Genomic DNA, 18607 nt, shown 5'->3' with positions numbered 1-18607 from the left:
AATAATCATGGACTTCCTTGAATATCAGGTTTGTTTTCTTTAGTGATAGTTCTCAATAGTCAATGGAAAAGCCAGAAGTCATTGCAAATGAGTTTAGTCTCTGGTCTTTCTTTCTGAGAAAAGGCTCTGATGTCCAAATGGACAACCAGGTGAAATTTCAGGAAATCTGTAATGGAAAACTCACATTAAGAGTTTCACAGATTTCAGTTAAGTCTTGTTTGTTTGTTTTTTCTCCTCATTCAAGTTTGGTCTTGTAGGGAGAGGGAATAGAGTTTACAGATAGATCTATTGAATACGGAATTCCTGGTCTTCCTAGAGAATTGTGTAAAATAATTCTCATCATCCTATTCTTGATGACACTCCATAGTCTTTCTCCTTTTCACTTTCTTTCTCTTTTCCAGTTCATTACATTGATGCTACTTTCATTTAATGAATTGCATTTCTGCCACTCATGCCCTTTAAAATTATTTTATTTTCATTCCTGGAAGAGGAGAGTGTTCAGCAAATTTTTCTTGATTATTAGTACAAAAGCTCTCTTGCTCTTTGCTTGGTTTCTGAAGGAAAATTCCACTTGCCTAATTTTGACTTCATTTACATTTTCTCACATTGACCTCCCTTTTACAACTTCATCACTTCTATCATTAGCACAGTATCTACTGTGGGTTGGAAGGCTATACCTACTCTGGTTTGGACTCTAAGCTACTTAGACTTATGCCAGTGTATATATAAAGTCTCACTTATCCCTTAAATAAACTTAAGCCATTATTAGCCCCATAGAAGTAAATGAATCTCACAGATTTTAAGTATTTTTGTTTAAGACATATGATTAAAGACAGAAATGAACATAATATCTAGTGGGGTTTTTTGTCATTATTGGAAGAAATGAAACTATCTGCTATGTCTGCACCCAGATCTGGATAGGTGATGTTCCAGGATTTTTACATATTCCTTCAAAAAATATTTGGAAAACCTCTGACTAAAAAAAACAAAACCCTAAAAAATAAAACAGCAAGAAAACATGAACTGCACTGTTTTTTCTTTCCCACTATTTAGTATAGAAGAAAAGTATAAAATATCAATATTTACATTTCAAAGCAGAGGTTGTTTAGCACAATAATGTTTGATAAGTAAATGAAGGAAAGCTGTTCTTTTTTAAAGTTAGGTACAAGCTATGATTTTTGTTGCTATTGTGATTACCTCAAAATCTTAGTCACTTCAACTTCCCTTTTCTCTTGTTGCTTGTGGTTAATTACCAAATCCAATTTCAAATTCATATTACGATGAGCATCACCTCTATTTTCTTTCCAGGGAATCCATGGTGTTTCTACATTGGGAATTATACACTTTTTTTAAGAAAAAATTGAGGTTTGCCACATATGGCCATGCCATGTTTTTCTAAATTATTATTTCCTGCTTCCTTATATGAACGCTATGTGCAAGTAAAGCTATTCTTCCAAGAACATGTGGATAATGTACTTGCCTAGCTTTTTTTTTTTTTTTTTAGGATATTCCTTCTTACTGGAAAGCATTATTCTGTCTATCAAGTACACATATGTTCACATTTCATATATCCCTTACATTCTAGGATAACTGTACTAAATAGAACACTTAAATTTTACCAGTTCTCAGGGCTTCCCTGGTGGCACAGTGGTTGAGAGTCTGCCTGCCGCTGAGCCTACGTGTCCGGAGCCTGTGCTCCGCAACGGGAGAGGCCACAACAGTGAGAGGCCCGCGTACCGAAAAAAAAAAAAAATTACCAGTTCTCTATCCTTGTAGCCTGAAGCTTCTCATTTATTCCTTCCACTCATTATTTGAACTCCACAATGAGGTTAGAGCAATAGGACTTTACGCTCCTTAGCTACAAATGCCAAAGGAGGCAAATCTGTGGTTTATTTTCTGTACATCACTCTGTACAATTGTTCACCAAATTCTTTGAAAAAATATTACCTATTTGTTTGTGAAAACCTTCAGAAATCCTCTTAGGATACTGGAATTAAATAATTATAGAAAACAAGACATAGGGAATTTAGAGATCTGATATTTCCTAAAGTTGGAGAAATGCTCTGAAAAAGAAATGAGTTTAAGGTAGACAGCACTCTTCATTTTATTCACTCTATTTCTTTCACACTGATTATTTATTTCAATTAATATTTGAAGGTCATTTTATTGACATTTGAATATTTGAATGTCACTGTATTATCATATATTATAAAGCTATAGTATTATATAATAGGGACATTATCTGTTACATGCTCCCAATACTTGCCAAATATTGTTTATAAAAACAAAAATACATGGAATTGATCAGGTTATTATTTTTCTCTTCAAAGTTTACATTTTCCCAACTCAGATAGAAAATCTAACCTCCGGAACTATATACCAGATTTTCTAAAGGTGAGAAAATGTTAAAATGGACACAATTTTTAAATTATACTGTCCCTTCATATTGGGGGAAAAGAAGTGGATTCTAGTTCATCAACTGTGAATTCTGGATTAAATATCCTTCTATCCCAATCTTTGTAAGAGAAACATTAAAAGCCTATTTAGGATTTTATACTGTAACATGTTGTGACTCTTTAAGGATTTGCTACATTTGTTTCACCTATACTATCTTTTTTTTTGTCTTAATTATTTTAAAGCAAAACCCCAACTTTGTTATTTCACCCTGTATCAGTCAGTATTTATATCCTTAAAAAAATTATCTGGATATTTTCCTATATAACCATATTTCTTCAATTGTCTTGAAATATGTTCTTACAATTGATTTTTTTCGAATAGGAACCAAGTAAGGTCCACACTTGCCAGGTGGTTATGTTGCTTACATCTCTTTTTATCTAAAACAGCCATACTATTACATATTGTTGATCTTCTAAAGACAACATATCACATGCCCTCTAATACTTCCAACATTCTAAATTTTCTTTGTTGTTTGCTTTGTGGTGTTGGTTTATTTGTTTCTCTATCCTTAGTATTATTTTTTTTTAAATTTATGGCTGTGTTGGGTCTTCTTTGGGGTGCGGGCTTTCTCTAGTTGCAGTGAGCGGGGGCTACTCTTCATTGCAGTGCGAGGCTTCTCACTGCGGTGGCTTCTCTTGTTGTGGAGCATGGGCTCTAGGCACACGGACTTCAGTAGTTGTGTCATGTGGGCTCAGTAGTTGTGGCTCGTGGGCTCTAGAGTGCAGTCTCCATAGTTGTGGCACACGGGCTTATTTGCTCAGCGTCATATAGGATCTTCCCGGACAAGGACCCGAACCCGTGTCCCCTGCACTGGCAGGCAGATTCTTTATCACTGCACCACCAGGGAAGTCCCTTAGTATTCTTAGTATACTAATTATTGGCCCTACAAGTATGCTAAAATTTGGGATTACATGTTTTGTTTGTTTTTGAAAGAATAGTTCTTAAGTGGTGCCATGTATCCTGTGTCATGTTTGGAGACAAGCAATATCTAATTGTCCCTTCTTAGTGATGTGGTGATTGATTGTGCAGTTGATTCAGGTCATAATAGCCTGCATATCAGAAGGTTGACTTAACACAGCTCTCTGATTTTTGGCCACAAATAATCTAAATTCTTCCAGCTAGTGACATCAAGGTATGGATCAAATGACTGTGCATAACCCCTTTCTTGGGTTCTGAGCTAGGAGATCTGGGAAATTAATTTAGATGTGCATGTGTATTCTAACACAGGCATATTAACCAAATTTTAAAAGTAAAAAACGGATCACAGGGATTATAAAGAGTAATGGAATCTGAGAACCACCCCCTTTTAACTCTCCATGAAAATACCCTTGAAAGGATACAGATAACAAGGAAAAAGCAACAGTGATTCCAGAAACTAAGCATAAAAAGAGTGGAAACAGCAAAATTATGGAGGGATATCTTTAAACTTTGATGACATTACATAAATGTCATTGAGAGCTGATGTTTCCTTTAACCCCTAAACTAAAAGAGCACTGGTACAATTTTGGGCAAATCCCATTCATATCCCCTAAATACTGAATGTGAACTTTAACTTTATGTAGATCTGAGTTTAATTCTTGGATTCTTGCCTCTTAACTGCTATGTAATTCTGGGGAAGTTACTTCATCTCTATAAGCTCCTATTTCTTTATTTATGAAATATGGAGTGGATTTCATTACTTTCCTCAGAGTCTGCATGTAGGAATTAAGCTGGAGAATGCACGTATGTATAATAGTATCATGTTGTTTTAAAATAGGTTTTATTATTATTTAGAAAAGGTAAGGCTAACAGAGATAACTGTCATTGAAAATACAGTTTGTTATACTTACGGATGTCAACTTTACTGTGGTTTCCATGGGAAGGAACAGGCAAGGCAGGTTAAACATTTTTAGGATTGAGTAGTTTGAATAATTCCATTGGCTCTCGGGTCTCTAGTTTTCTGGTACCTGACCCTGGGGTGATTAAGGCAGGTGACTAGTGGCCCAGAATATGAGACTCCAATAGACAAGTTAGTTGGGCTGTGGTCTCTGGATTGCACTTAAAAGGCATATGGTGCAAATTACTGTTTTGAATTTTTCATCCCTTCTCCACTGATCTAAATGATACTGTTTTTATATAACAGTTTCTCCTTTATTCATAGATCTATTTTTCATCTGTGCATTTTTTCCCCATGGGTCTCCTGTATCCTTTCTTTCTGTATGGCTTTTCAATATATACTAATTGTTTTAAACTTTTTGTTTTGAAATAATCTTAGACTTGCAGAAAAGTTGAAATAATAGTACAGAGTTCATGTATAAGTTTCAACCAGTTTCCTGTGGTAAGATCTTTCTAACTTTTTTAAAAAATTTTATTGGTGTAGAGTTGATTTACAATGCTGTGTTAGTTTCAGGTGTACAGCAAAGTGATTCATATATATATATATATATATATATATATATATATATATATATATATATATATATATACATTCTTTTTCAAATTCTTTTCCCATATAGGTTATTTCAGAATACTGAGCAGAGTTCCTTCTGCTATACAATACATCCTTGTTGATTATCTATTTTATATATAGTAGTGTATATATGTTAATCCCAAACTCCTAATTTATTCCTCCCCCTCACCTATGATAACATCTTCAATAACATAGTACAATTGTCAAAACCAGGAAATAATATTGTTACGTTGCTATTAACTAAATGCAAGCCTTTCTCAAATTTAACCAGTCTTTTGCCTAATGTTCTTTTTCTTTTCCAGGATCCAATTTCAGTTCTTATATTGCACTTAGTTGTTGTGTCTCCTTACTCTCCTCTAATCTGTGGCAGTTCCTCCCTTTCTCCTTCTTTCCTTGTCTTTTATGATGTTGGCATTTTGGATGAGTTCTAGTCTGTCATTTTGCAAAATGTTTCTCGATTTAGGTTTGTCTGATGTTTATTCATCATTAGATTGAGATTATAGCTTTAAAAAATAATACACAGAAATAATGTTATGTTCTCAGTGCATGGTATCACTATATCTTCTTACTGGTGATGTTAATATTGATAACTTGGTTAAGGAGTTGTCTGCCAGATTTCTCCATTGTAAATTACTATTTTTTCCTTTATAATAAATACAATGATCTTAAGTATAGAGTTCAATGAGTTCTGACAAATGCATACATCTAGATAACCCACACACCTAAGATATGGAACATTTCCATCCCTCTAGAACATTTGCTTATGTGGCTTCCTAGCTTCTTCTCCATAGTAACACCCCAAAAAGCAACTCTTCTGATTTCTTTGATGTATTTCTGGATTCTCTCTGCTAAAATTTGTTAAGGATATTTGGATCTATGCCCATGAATTATATTGGTCTATAAATTAAACTGTCTTTTAATGTGCTTGTCTTGTTTTGGTATCATGATTATTCTGGCTTCAAAAAAAAGTTGAAAGATACTTCCCTTCTGTTTTCTGAAAGAGTTTATGTAATAATGGTATTACCGTTTTCCCAAATATTTAATAGAATTCATCACCATAACTATCTGCACCTCGAGTTTTGATGTTGGGTAGGTTTGCAGTGATGAATACACATTGTTTAAGAGATACATGCTTATCAAGATTTTCTATTTCTTTGTGGGTATGTTTTGATAGTTTGTGTCTTTCAATACATTTTCCATCTAAGGGGACTTCCCTGGTGGCTCAGTGGTTAAGAATCCACCTGCTAATGCAGGGGACACGGGTTCGAGCCCTGGTCTGGGAAGATCCCACATGATGTGGAACAACTAAGCTAATGCACCACAACTACTGAGCCTGTGCTCTAGAGCCTATGAGCCACAACTACTAAGCTGGCGTGCCACAACTATTGAAGCCCATCTGCCTAGAGCCCATGTTCCACACCGCTATGAAGAGTAACCCCTCTCTCTGCAACTAGAGAAAGCTTGCACGCAGAAACGAAAACCTAACATGGCCAAAAGTAAATAAATAAATAAATTTATTTAAAAAATTTCCATCTAAATTGTCAAACGTATTGGCACAGAGTTATCAACAAAATTGCCTTATCGTGTTTTAATGTTTGTAAGATCAGTAGGGATGTTCTCTCTTTCATTCCTAACATTGATAGTTTGTGCTTTTTCTCTTTTGTCTTGATCTACAGAACTATGGTTTTATCCAAACTGATGATCTTTTCAAATTATTAACATGTGTATGTGTTTTCTTTTTTGTTAGTTTACTTTCTATTTCACTGGCTTCCACTTTTTATTATTTTCTTCCTCATATTTGGGTTTCTAGCTTCTGAAGGTAAAAGCTTAGAGTATTAATTTTAAAATTGTATTCATTGTTAATATAAGTATTTAAAGATTACAAATTTCTCTTTCAGTGCTGCATTAGTTGCATTCCACAAATTTTGTTACATTGCATCTATAAATTGCTTCCAGTTGTCTCATAATATCCCACATGTCTTTCCACTTACATTACTATCTACAGCTCTCAAGGATGAGTGACTCATGATGTCTCCAATACTCTAACACCCAACACAAATACTGCTTCAGTAACTCCTAATATCATACCCTTGTATTCTGAGAATTTCTTTGCGGTACATACCCAGGAGCAGAATTTTTATCATATATCTAACTACCTTACTTCTTTCTATTAATCATTTGAACAATTTACAAAAAACATAGGTTTTTTTTCTTGATTTTCATGTAAATGGTGTTTCATTTGTGCTTAAAATGCTGTTTTTCTTCTTTTTCAGTCCACATATCTTTATTCTTTTTTTTCTTCCCCACTACAACATTGACTAGAAGTGTTAACCTTTGTCTTAATCTTAGTTTTGAAAAGACTGTATCTTAGACATTTATGGAAAGTACTTTGTAGTTTCCTGTTTTCAGCCTAAGCTCCTTCCTAGTGTACCATAGTATTCATCATTGATGAATATTAAATTTTAACAAAACATTTCTCAATATACTGAGATTATTATATGGTTTTTCCCCTTTAATATATTTTTGTAATGATTTTTTTTTCCAAATTGAATTCAGTGTACATTGCTGGATAAGCACAATCTTGCCATAATTTTTTTTTAAATATATTGCTTTATATTTTTTTCTCTTTTTTTGCAATATATGTTGAGAAATGAGATTAACTTGTTATTTTTCCTCTCTTGTTATATCCAAATCTTGTTTGGGCATTACAGTTATACTGGTCTCATAAAACTGTGGAACAATCTCTGATATTTTGTTTTCTGGAAAACTTTGTAATTCTGTCCCTTGAATCTTTGGTATGGTTCAACTCGAAAAATAGCTGGGTGTGTGAGAGTGTGTATGTATACATGTGATTATTTAACAGTAATATGTCAATTTTCTTCTTTTGATTTGATCCAGTTTTTGTAAGTTTTATTTCTCTAGGAAGTTGTTCACTTATTTAAAATTTCAAAATTGGCACATACAGTTGTTCATTTTGTTTTCTTAATTGTTAATCTCTGCTTCATCTAGAGCTATACTCCTTTTATTCTGTTATTATTTTTAGTGAGTTTCTTTCCTGGTCATAAATATTTCATTTTACTTTTTTTTTACCTCAAAGAAACATCTTAAAATTTCTGCAATGATTTGTTTTCTTTATTTTCTTCTAACTTATTGTGTTTTAATTATTTTATTTTATATAACATTAAATTGAATGTTTTTTCTTTATATTAATCATATAAAGCTGACTGTCACCAATAAAAAGAACTCCAGTCAGTAAATTTCCAAAATAGAAACCTCCTTCTTTCTCACTTTATAGCCAATTAACTTACATTCTGCAAAATGATTTTCAAACTCAAACCCCTCTGATTACATAGGGCTTCAGAGTCCTTCACACGATCTTTGTATCCAGGCTTCAGACAAAGAAAAGAGAGCATGTGTGGAAAAAGCTCTTTATTCCTCAGGGGTGGCAGTCATTACATACAATCACATTTATTGATGAGACCTATTGTTTGGCCACAAGTCTCTGTAGTAAAGCTGGGAAATGTAGTCTAGCTGTGGACTAAGCAAAAAGAAAACACAGACATTGGTCAGCATTGGGACAGTCGTGCCAGAGTCCATAATTGTACTCACGAAATATCCACTTTCTCCTTCTCTTCATGCTGATATCCCCCTGAGAAATATCCCAAAGACATACCCATCACTTCTCAAAGTCCAGGATCTTCAGGTGATTTGCTGTCCTCTTCTTCAGATTTGAACATGATTCCTGTTCCAGCATACAATAAGTAATAAAACTAGTTATCTGTTCCCTTCCACATGCATTGCACAGTGTTAAAATCAGGGACAGAAAAACCACTCCACAAGCTCTGATTCAGAAAGGGGAAGAATAGGAGACATAAAACAACCATTATTCTGTGTTAATTCAAAAATCCTCCTGAGCAATCTTAACATGGACAGTACCCTCCTGTCCCTATTTTGGAGGTGTGAGAAGTTCTTTGCATTCTCAGAATCAAATAGGTTTTGATTCTACTCTGGAGGGGAGTCTTCTTCTATCTGTGGTTCTCTGGGACCCCAGACTCTAATCACTGTTAAATTATTCCTCTGTCTGTTGTTAGTCCCGCTTTCTTTTCTATTTCATCAGCGTCACCAAGGATGAAGTAACAAAGCCCTCTTTGGCTTTGTCAGCGGCTGCTGGCCTCCATAACACTCCCTTGTCCTTCATAGCGCATCCCTGCTCCAGGTTAGTGGGTCAAGCATTATCAGAATTTGTTCCCCACTAACCAGTCTGTTTTGACCACAATGTCTTATCCCATTGGAGCTCTGGATTATGGCTAAGACAGGATTTTACTTACTTTCCCAGTGGACTTGTCTCTCCAGTGTGTGGTGGGTGGTGTGGTACTTGCTCCCCTAGATCCCTCCTTGCTAGGTTGCAGTGGCTTGGTTGCTTTCTTGTCCTCAAAGTGGCAGATTTTGAAAGGTAGCCCTCTCCATAGAGCTACTATCTCCACATTCTGTTGATTACTCCCTCCTCTCTCCTCTTCAGTTCAGGAGTAATAATGACTCTTTGCTTCTCCTGACCCCAGGGTCAGTTTACCATCCCTCTTTGGATTTCCTTAACCCTACCTATACCTTGGTAAACATGTCTTTATCCAACTCTCCTTGATTGCCTTATTTGAGCACATCCTCTTACTCTTATTGAGACATATATGATGATGTAAGCAAATCTGACTTTGAATTCCAACTCTGCCACTTGCTTTAAGGACAAGTTTTGTGATACAATTAGTGATTATTTTCCATAAAATTGTTTTGCATGATATAATACTAGCAGTATTTCTTGTGCTTGAGCCAAACTAAAAATATATATAGCACATGAGTTTCTTGTGGTAGGAAGGGAAACTTCCACATTTTAAAATAATGTTTAGTTTTGGTTCTCCCAAAAAGCAGAGCTTGAGACAGTCTTACATGTGTGAAGTGATCCTAGGGAACCAGAGTCGTGGAACTGCAAGAGTAAACTGGGAAAGAAAGGAAGACTAATCCAAAGGTGCATTATTGACTTGGTTCTGCTATGAACAACCAGAACTAAATTTCCCTGCAGAGTTTCTGAAGACTAAGAATATGTCTCAGAACTGTCAGTCTAAGGACATTTGAGAGAGGGATTTTTATCCCCTGACTCCTGTCTACCACATATCAAGCAATATATTATCTCTCTAGCTGTTCCAGAAAGGCTGTGTCAGCTCCCACAGCATCCTGTATTAAGACATAAGAGAAGCCCTAGGACAAAAAGCAAGAAATGAGGAACCGTTAAGATATATCTGAAGACTGCTGGTTGTCACAGCGATAGCCAGAGCCAAAAGGTGGTGGGAATTTTTAAATTGGCATAAAAGTTGTCCAACCTATTACCACCCCTCAACTTGGTAATTTACATAAGCAGAGGTCAATTTACAAATGTTTGTTCAATGAGAACATGCAAACTATTCTTTCATAGTCGCTTTAGATTTCATTCCTTTTGATAAATACAAAATTGTCAAACTGTCATTCAAGTAAGAATTCTGATTTTTGACCTAGGAACCTTGATGCTGGAGGAGACTAGGAGGATTGTTCTCTGGGCGCCAAGACACATACTGTTCAAATAAACTGTGATAGTCATAAATGCTTCCTCTAAAACTTTATGGCTTCCATTAGTTTTGCATATTGATCCAGACTTGCATTTTCCATTTGTTTGATTATTATAATATTTTCTGTTGAGGTTGTAAAAATGTCTATAACACTTACAGCATTGCAGAGCACTTGAAATTTTTTTAAATGACAAATGTTTATGTGTGACTTTTCCTTTGCATAAGTTTATATCCAAATTTCAGGACTAACATATAATCTAATATGTTCTATTTGATCCCATCACTCAAATTTCTAAATTGCTACTCCTCCCCATCCCACCTCTGCCATAATTCTTAGTAGGATTCAGGTGAACTCTAAGATATGACAAATCCTCTTAAAAATAGATGTACTGGGCTTCCCTGGTGGCGCAGTGGTTGAGAGTCCGCCTGCCGATGCAGGGGACACGGGTTCGTGCCCCGGTCCAGGAAGATCCCCCATGCCACGGAGCGGCTAGTCCCGTGAGCCATGGCCGCTGTGCCTGCGCGTCCGGAGCCTTTACTCCACAACGGGAGAAGTCACAACAGTGAGAGGCCCGCTTACCGCAAAAAAAAAAAAAAAAAAAAAAAAAAAAAACAGATGTACTGTTGAGCATCTTTTCATGTGCCTCTTGGCCATCTGTATGTCTTCCTTGGTGAAATGTCTATTTAGGTCTTTCACCCATTTTTCAGCTGGATTGTTTGTTTTTTGATATTGAGCTCCATGGGCTGTTTGTATATTTTGGAGATTAATCCTTTGTCTGTCGTTTCATTTGCAAATATTTTCTCCCATTCTGAGGACTGTCTTTTTGTCTTGTTTATTTCCTTTGCTGTGCAAAAGCTTTTAAGTTTAATTAAGTCCCATTTGTTTATTTTTGTTTTTATTTCCATTACTCTAGGATGTGGGTCAGAAAAGATCTTGCTGTGATTTATGTCAAAGAGTGTTTTCCCTGTTTTCCTCTAAGAGTTTTATAATGTCTGGTCTTACATTTAAGCCTTTAATCCATTTGGAGTTTATTTTTGTGTATGGTGTTAAGTGGGGTTAGGTAGTGTTCTAATTTCATTCTTTTACATGTAGCTCTCCAGTTTTCCCAGCACCACTTATTGAAGAGGCTGTCTTTTCTCCATTGTATGTTCTTGCCTCCTTTGTCATAAATTAGGTGCCCATATGTGCATGAGTTTATCTCTGGGCACTCTATCCTGTACCATTGGTCTATTATTAGAGAAATGCAAATCAAAACTACAACGAGGTATCACCTCACACTGGTCAGAATGGCCATTATCAAAAAATCTAGAAACAATAAATGCTGGAGAGGGTGTGGAGAAAAGGGAACACTCCTGCACTGTTGGTGGGAATATAAATTGATACAACCACTATGGAAAACAGAATGGAGTGCCCTTATAAAACTAAAAGTAGAACTACCATATGACCCAGCAATCCCACTACTGGGCATATACCCTGAGAAAACCATAATTCAAAACGATACATGTAGCACAATGTTCATTTCAGCACTATTTACAGTAGGCAGGACATGGAACCAACCTAAATGTCCATCAACAGGTGAATGGATAAAGAAGATGTGGCACATACATACAATGCAATATTACTCAGCCATAAAAAGAAACGAAACTGAGTTATTTGTAGTGAGGTGGATGGACTTAGAGTCTGTCATACAGGGTGAAGTAAATCAGAAAGAGAAAAACAAACACTGTATGCTACCACATATATATGGAATCTAAAAAAACAAACAAAAAATATGATATTAATGAACCTAGTTGCAGGGCAGGAATAAAGAGGTAGACATAGAGAATGGACTTGAGGACATGAGGTGGGAGGGAGAAGCTGGGGCGAAGTGAGAGAGCGGCATGGACGTATATACACTACCGAATGTAAAATAGTTGCCTGGTGGGAAGCAGCATCATAGCACAGGGAGATCGGCTCGGTGGTTTGCGATGACCTAGAGGGGTGGGATAGGGAGGATGGGAGGGAGGCTCAAAGGGAGGGGATATGGGGACACATGTATGCATATGGCTGATTTGCTTTGTTGTGCAACAGAAACTAACACAGTATTGTGAAGCAATTATACTCTAATAAAGATCTATAAATATATATATATATATATATATATATATATATATATAGATGTACTTGGTTTGGTTTGGTTTACTTGGCCAGTATCTAAAAGTAAAACTTCACACTTATGAAGAGCATATAAAATGTTAAAACACAACTTAATTTAGTGAAAGTGGACATGCAAATTAACTTTTTTGACAGTTTTACTGAGATAGATGGTTTGTAGAATCATTATGCTTTGTTGCAAGTAATATGATCTTCTCTTTATAGATTAAATCCATTTTTATTTTTAAGACATGTAATTGTTGAATTCAATCTTGGAAATCAGAGATGCAGAAGCTATTAAACTCTTAAGTCATTGGAAGTACTTTAACTCATTTCAGATTAGGCATTTTTCATGTCTTTTCTCAGTACACAAGGAATATGTGCCACCTGCAGATAACTAACTTGATAACAAATTCACACTTCTAGCCTCTCCTTACACCTCACCTCACAAGGATCACAGGAGTACCTGTCTTTTTCACTTCCTTCTCGTTCCCTCTTCCTCTCCTGCTCAAGATGTGATTTATTTCACTTCACAAATTACCAAAACTAATATAAGAATAATCAGAAAATCTGAAGAGCCCTGTGTGTTAAATAAATTAAATTTATAATAATAAAATTCCTCACATAGAGAACTCCAGGCCCAGACGGATTCATTGGTGAATTCTACCAAATATTTAACGGAAAAAAAAATCCAAGATTATACAAGCTCCTTTAGAAACTAGAGAAATAGTGTGCATTCCACATCTATTTTTATGAGACAGCATAACCCTGGTATCAAAATCAGTCAACAACTTTACTTGAAAAGAGTATTACATATGAGCATAGATACAAAGTGGTAGAGATACAAATTTTAGCTTTATTGCTAGTAAAGCTGTTTGATATACATCTCTTAGGTCTTTGGTTTAGAGTCACACACATCTTTATTTTAATTAAAACAGGTGTGTATTGTACATATTGTTTTATAATATTTTTATTAGATTTTATGCCATGAACATTTTTTCATGTCATTAAAAATCCATCTATAACATAATTTTTAGCTCTTCTCAAAGTAATGCCTGTCTGTTTAATCAGTTCTGATTGGCTTTATAGAAGTACTACTTCTGAGTATTTTACACATTCCTTGTTCTGTGTATTAAAACACACACACAGAGACACACACACACAATATGAAAAATTCCCTTTATAGTTGAACATAATAGTATTTTCTTTTAAAAATTATTTTGGTTTATTTGATCTAAGTTAACCTCTCTCTATCCTTTTTTTTTTTTTTTTTTTTTTGCGGTACGCGGACCTCTCACTGTTGTGGCCTCTCCCATTGTGGAGCACAGGCTCTGGACGAGCAGGCTCAACGGCCATGGCTCACTGGCCCAGCAGCTCCGTGGCATGTGGGATCTTCCCGGACCAGGACACGAACCTGCATCCCCTGCATCGGCAGGCGGACCCTCAACCACTGCGCCACCAAGGAAGCTCCCAACATTTTTATCTTTTAAGAAAAAAATTTAGTAAGAAATTTCCCTGGGAAAAAAATATAGTGGTTTATTACATTTTTTCTTCATTTTTTTTGAATGCAAAAACCACATATTTATTAAATATATGATTAACTTAAAAACACCAAACCAGTTCGTTTTAAAGTGTTCCTCATCCAAAACCTTGGACAAAACCATCACTCCAAAGTGAACTGAAAAAACAGTTTACAAGGCAAACACTGACAATAGGTATGGACAGGCACTACCAAAAACTGCTATTTGTTCTTTAATTAAATAATGCCATTCTCAAGTTACGTAGGGCAGTCACTTTGACAGATTCCTTTTTTATAAACATTCATAAATAAAAAAATGTCTAGATATTCTAAAGAGCTGCAAACATTAATACCTTACAACAGCAGCTTATGTCTATTGTCAGAAAAAAGCACTAAAATCCTCTTCCATTGCAAGTCATTTATTTCTCTGATGGAAGTGAGCAAGGTCACTACAATATTAACCTCTTTTCTAGAACAATGTAAATAACAAGGTATACACATCTTAAATTTGGTAGGTCATAAAAGTTAGGATGAAATCATTTTTTTTGACACAACAGAAAAATAAATAAGTAAAAATTAAATACTTTAACCCAATATTTGGTATTGACAAATAAGTAGTGCCAACTTCATATACAAAGGACAGCACAATCTGGTTTTTAAAAAATCCTCAATGTCATGGTATTTGGGGTAAAAATATTTCGAATATTAAATGTTTCCTTTTTGCTTAAAGGAATATAAAACAAACACCATCAAGCTGCGACCGTAACTGTTTCAGCTGGGGTAAAGTGACCATTTGGTCCATGGCACAAGTTACGTATATCACACTTCTGTCAAACTGAAACCTTAAGTTTATAAGATTTCATGTTTATAAGCTACAGTACACACTGACTAAGATGTCAGTCCCTCACAGTTTTTTAGAAAAATATCTACATTTGTCCTTACAGATGTCAAAATGTTACACCATCATTTGTTCAAAAAACAAAAAGATGCACATTCATACTGTGAAGTTATTAGGAAAATACTCTTGCAAATAAACTATATAAAGATAAAATACTTCAAAGTATGTGGGTTGTTTTTTGTTTGTTTGTTTTACAATATTCTATAAAGTGCAGAGTAATCCTAAGGGAAAAATTACTCCCTATGACATAGTTTAATTACAGCAGCTTTTGCAGAGCAATACTTAGAGGAAGGTGGACACTTCCGTTTCCTCAGGAAGAGAAGGATGGAAGAGGATCTTCTGATTCAAAATTTTTTTTTGGCCATAAATCTGCTTTCTTCAGGAATGGTTGCTGATGCCAAATCTCCATTAAGTGTATTTCTTGAACAGTGAACAGGTCTCTCTGGGTCTTTGAGAGGAACATCATTACAAGAGTCTGTACCTGTGTAGGTTCTTCGGCGCCGCTGGGAGAGTCGGTGAAGTGTAGACACGGTTTCTTTTATAGAGTGGCTACTCCTCTCTGAACTGCAAGAACCAGGGTGGCTGACAGGACACTTCATCATTTGAACAGGAGAAGTTGACACAGGAGAAACTAAGGGATCCAGATGGCACAGCTGAAACATCCCGTGTTTAAACTTGGCATTCGCTATCTTCACACATTCCTCAAGCGTTGTGATATTACACGTCGCCCTAAGTAGAGAAGAGGCTTCATTCATGTTCTCTATGCTGGGAGATGAATGATTCTCATCATGGTGAACAAATTCTCGGATCATATGAACTTGCTTCATTAGGAGGTCACTGTAGAGGCGAAGGTCAGACATTTTGGTTTTCAGAGATTCACTGGTTTCACTTATTTCTTTTTCTTTTTTAGTCCTAGTATCAGACAAACAGGCTTTGGAGCTCCCCAGACAACCAGCCACCTTTGTCTTTCAGCTGCATTCACTGCCTTCATGTAGAAATGCTGCTCTCCTGGAATGATTAATTCCATTCTTGTGTTTTCTGCTGAATGGACTTTAATTTCACAAACTGCCATCTTTATATTTCCTTCGTTCCCTTTGAAAACATCATCTTGTGAATCATAGTAGGACAGGATTCCATTATCTAAAACAAACCAACGAGGCTGCCAACCTGTGAGATAGCTGGTCCACTTGTACAGAACTCCCTCCGTGCCTCAGGACCCGGCGCCGCGCATGCTCCTGGCACGGCACCGGCCGCGGTGAAGGGGGAAACGCGGGGCCAGGGCAGCCCCTCCCGGCCCGCCCGGGCCCCTCCCCCGGCGCCCCCCAGCCGGCACCGAGCATCCCTCAGCCCGCGCGCGCTGCCGGGGCGTGGCGGCCCTCAGATGCCGAGACGGCGGCCGCCGCCTGGTGCTTGGGGGCCTTGAGACATCCCCGGGCGAGCCCCGGCGGCGGCGCAAGGTCGGGACCGCGGCCGGCCTCCCGCTCGCGCTTCCACCGCCCGGCTGCTCCCTTCTGCGCCCCCTTTGTCTTCATATTTTTAAAAGGGGATATGGGGAGGGGGAAGGGTAAGCTGTGACAAAGTGAGAGAGTGGCATGGACATATATACACTACCAAACGTAAAATAGATAGCTAGTGGGAAGCAGCCGCATAGCACAGGGAGATCAGCTTGGTGCTTTGTGACCACCTAGAGGGGTGGGATAGGGAGGGTGGGAGGGAGATGCAAGAGGGAGGGGATATGGGGATATATGTATACATATAGCTGATTCACTTTGTGATACAGCAGAAACTAACCATTGTAAAGCAATTATACTCCAATAAAGATGTTAAAAATAAATAAACAAAAGGGGAAATGTTTACCATACTTTAAAGGCTTCTTGAATATCCATCAGCAAACATCCTAAGAGCAATTGCTTAGGTGTTTTTGTTCACCCAAATTTTAAGCAAGGCTTTAACAATTTTTTGGCAACTCTGTACAAAGTTGCCAGCTTATTTATGAGCATATATTACCTGTGTACAAATAACAGAACATGTCGTACAGATATGATGATTTTTCAAATGAACTTATATTTCCTCCATAAGCCAGGAAGATTATGGAATAGCTACCTTGATGTACTTCACGAAATAAGGATTGTTTAGTGTCAAGTGCCACCGTGTATAAAACAATCTTTCCAATTAGATTCATTCACTGAAGACTCCTGATATCCTTTCAATCTTAATATTGGTTTAAATGTTAATCAGGAAAATTGACAGTCTTCCCTAATTTGAGTTCAGATTTTGCTCATGAATTCCACAGAGCATTTTCCCTTTACTGTTGATCATACATAAATATTATATATTCATAAAAGTTTAATGAAACTTAACTTTAAAAAGTTACCACAAAAGAGAAGCAGCTGTAAATGCCAAGGCTTGCACTGACTAATGTAATGTTAGTCTATAATCACAGACTCCAATCTGCCCCCAAACAAATTACACTGTGACAAAAACTGTCTGCAAAAGAAAAGTCAAAATGAATATAATATTGGAATCAGCTTCAGTGGAGTGACCCAACAGAAGAGTCACTAAAGATTAAAATGGGATCTGACAACAAGGCAAGATACAACTCCAGGATCCAGAGTACAGAGGTTTATTGCCAATGCTGAGCTGGAATCCTGGCCTAGAAAAGGGGGATGTCCAGAAGGAAGCCACACTGGGATTGGAAAGCAGGCTTTTGCCCATAAAGGTTAGTGATGCCGAAACCTCAAAAACCTCGGAGGTTCAAATTGGGTAAGTCAGTATTTCGGAGCAGCAGGGTGGGGTTACTTTCCTGGTTCTGCTGAGTAGCTGAGAACACAGCATACTCGAGCCAGGCATTTGGGGTTCTGTTCCTAACCCTGGCTCTTATTCTCCCAAGAAATCAGTGTTAGCCACTTAACATTCTCTGTCCCAGTTTTCTTCTAAGTATAATCAGATGAACACATTGACCACATACTGAATTTACTAGGATGTTACCAGTTAGTGTTTTAAAACAGAAGAGAATAAAATAGAACAGAACAGAAATTATAGAGCTATAAGAAATTTTACAGATCCACTAATCCAATCCTTTCAACACTATGGCTTTGAGAGAAGGGACAAATCACACATCTAGTTAGTGTTTTGAAAGCTTCTCTTTTTCAACTTGGAAGTAAAAACTAGAATACATCCTTTGAATATTTTATTGTGTCTGGGGCTGGACAAATAGGTATTGCTTTGTGGAGTATTAAAAATTATGAGGTGTATAGATATGTAGTGACCTGAAAAGTATTAATGATATATACCTTAGTGAAAAAATATTACACAATAATATGTGCAATACAAGCCAGCCTCTATTAAAATTAAATAGGTATGCATATGCCTCTAAGAGAGAGACCTATTGTCAAGTAAGTATTTTATGGTGGGATTATAGTTTATTTTCATTTTCCTCTTTTGGCTGATCAGTGATTTATAATATATTGAATATGTATTTTGTTTATAATAGAAAAAAATATTACATTCTGTGTCCTAAAATGCAACATATATTGAAATCTAAAAAAATATAGGTTTT

At 36.4% G+C, this 18607-nt stretch overlaps 1 pseudogene across 1 annotated transcript; it reads right to left on the bottom strand.

Annotated features, from left to right (window-relative positions):
* Nucleotides 1-15280: 15280 nt before the first annotated feature.
* LOC309806529 (pleckstrin homology domain-containing family A member 3-like) lies at nt 15281-16255 on the bottom strand (annotated as a pseudogene). The gene has a single exon. The product of its transcript is annotated as a pleckstrin homology domain-containing family A member 3-like (transcript).
* Nucleotides 16256-18607: the final 2352 nt, after the last annotated feature.

Source organism: Mesoplodon mirus, assembly GCF_964341445.2.
Source record: "Mesoplodon mirus genome assembly, chromosome: 6".
NCBI classification, from domain to species: Eukaryota; Metazoa; Chordata; class Mammalia; order Artiodactyla; family Ziphiidae; genus Mesoplodon; species Mesoplodon mirus.
This window is presented reverse-complemented; position numbering and strand designations above follow the sequence as displayed.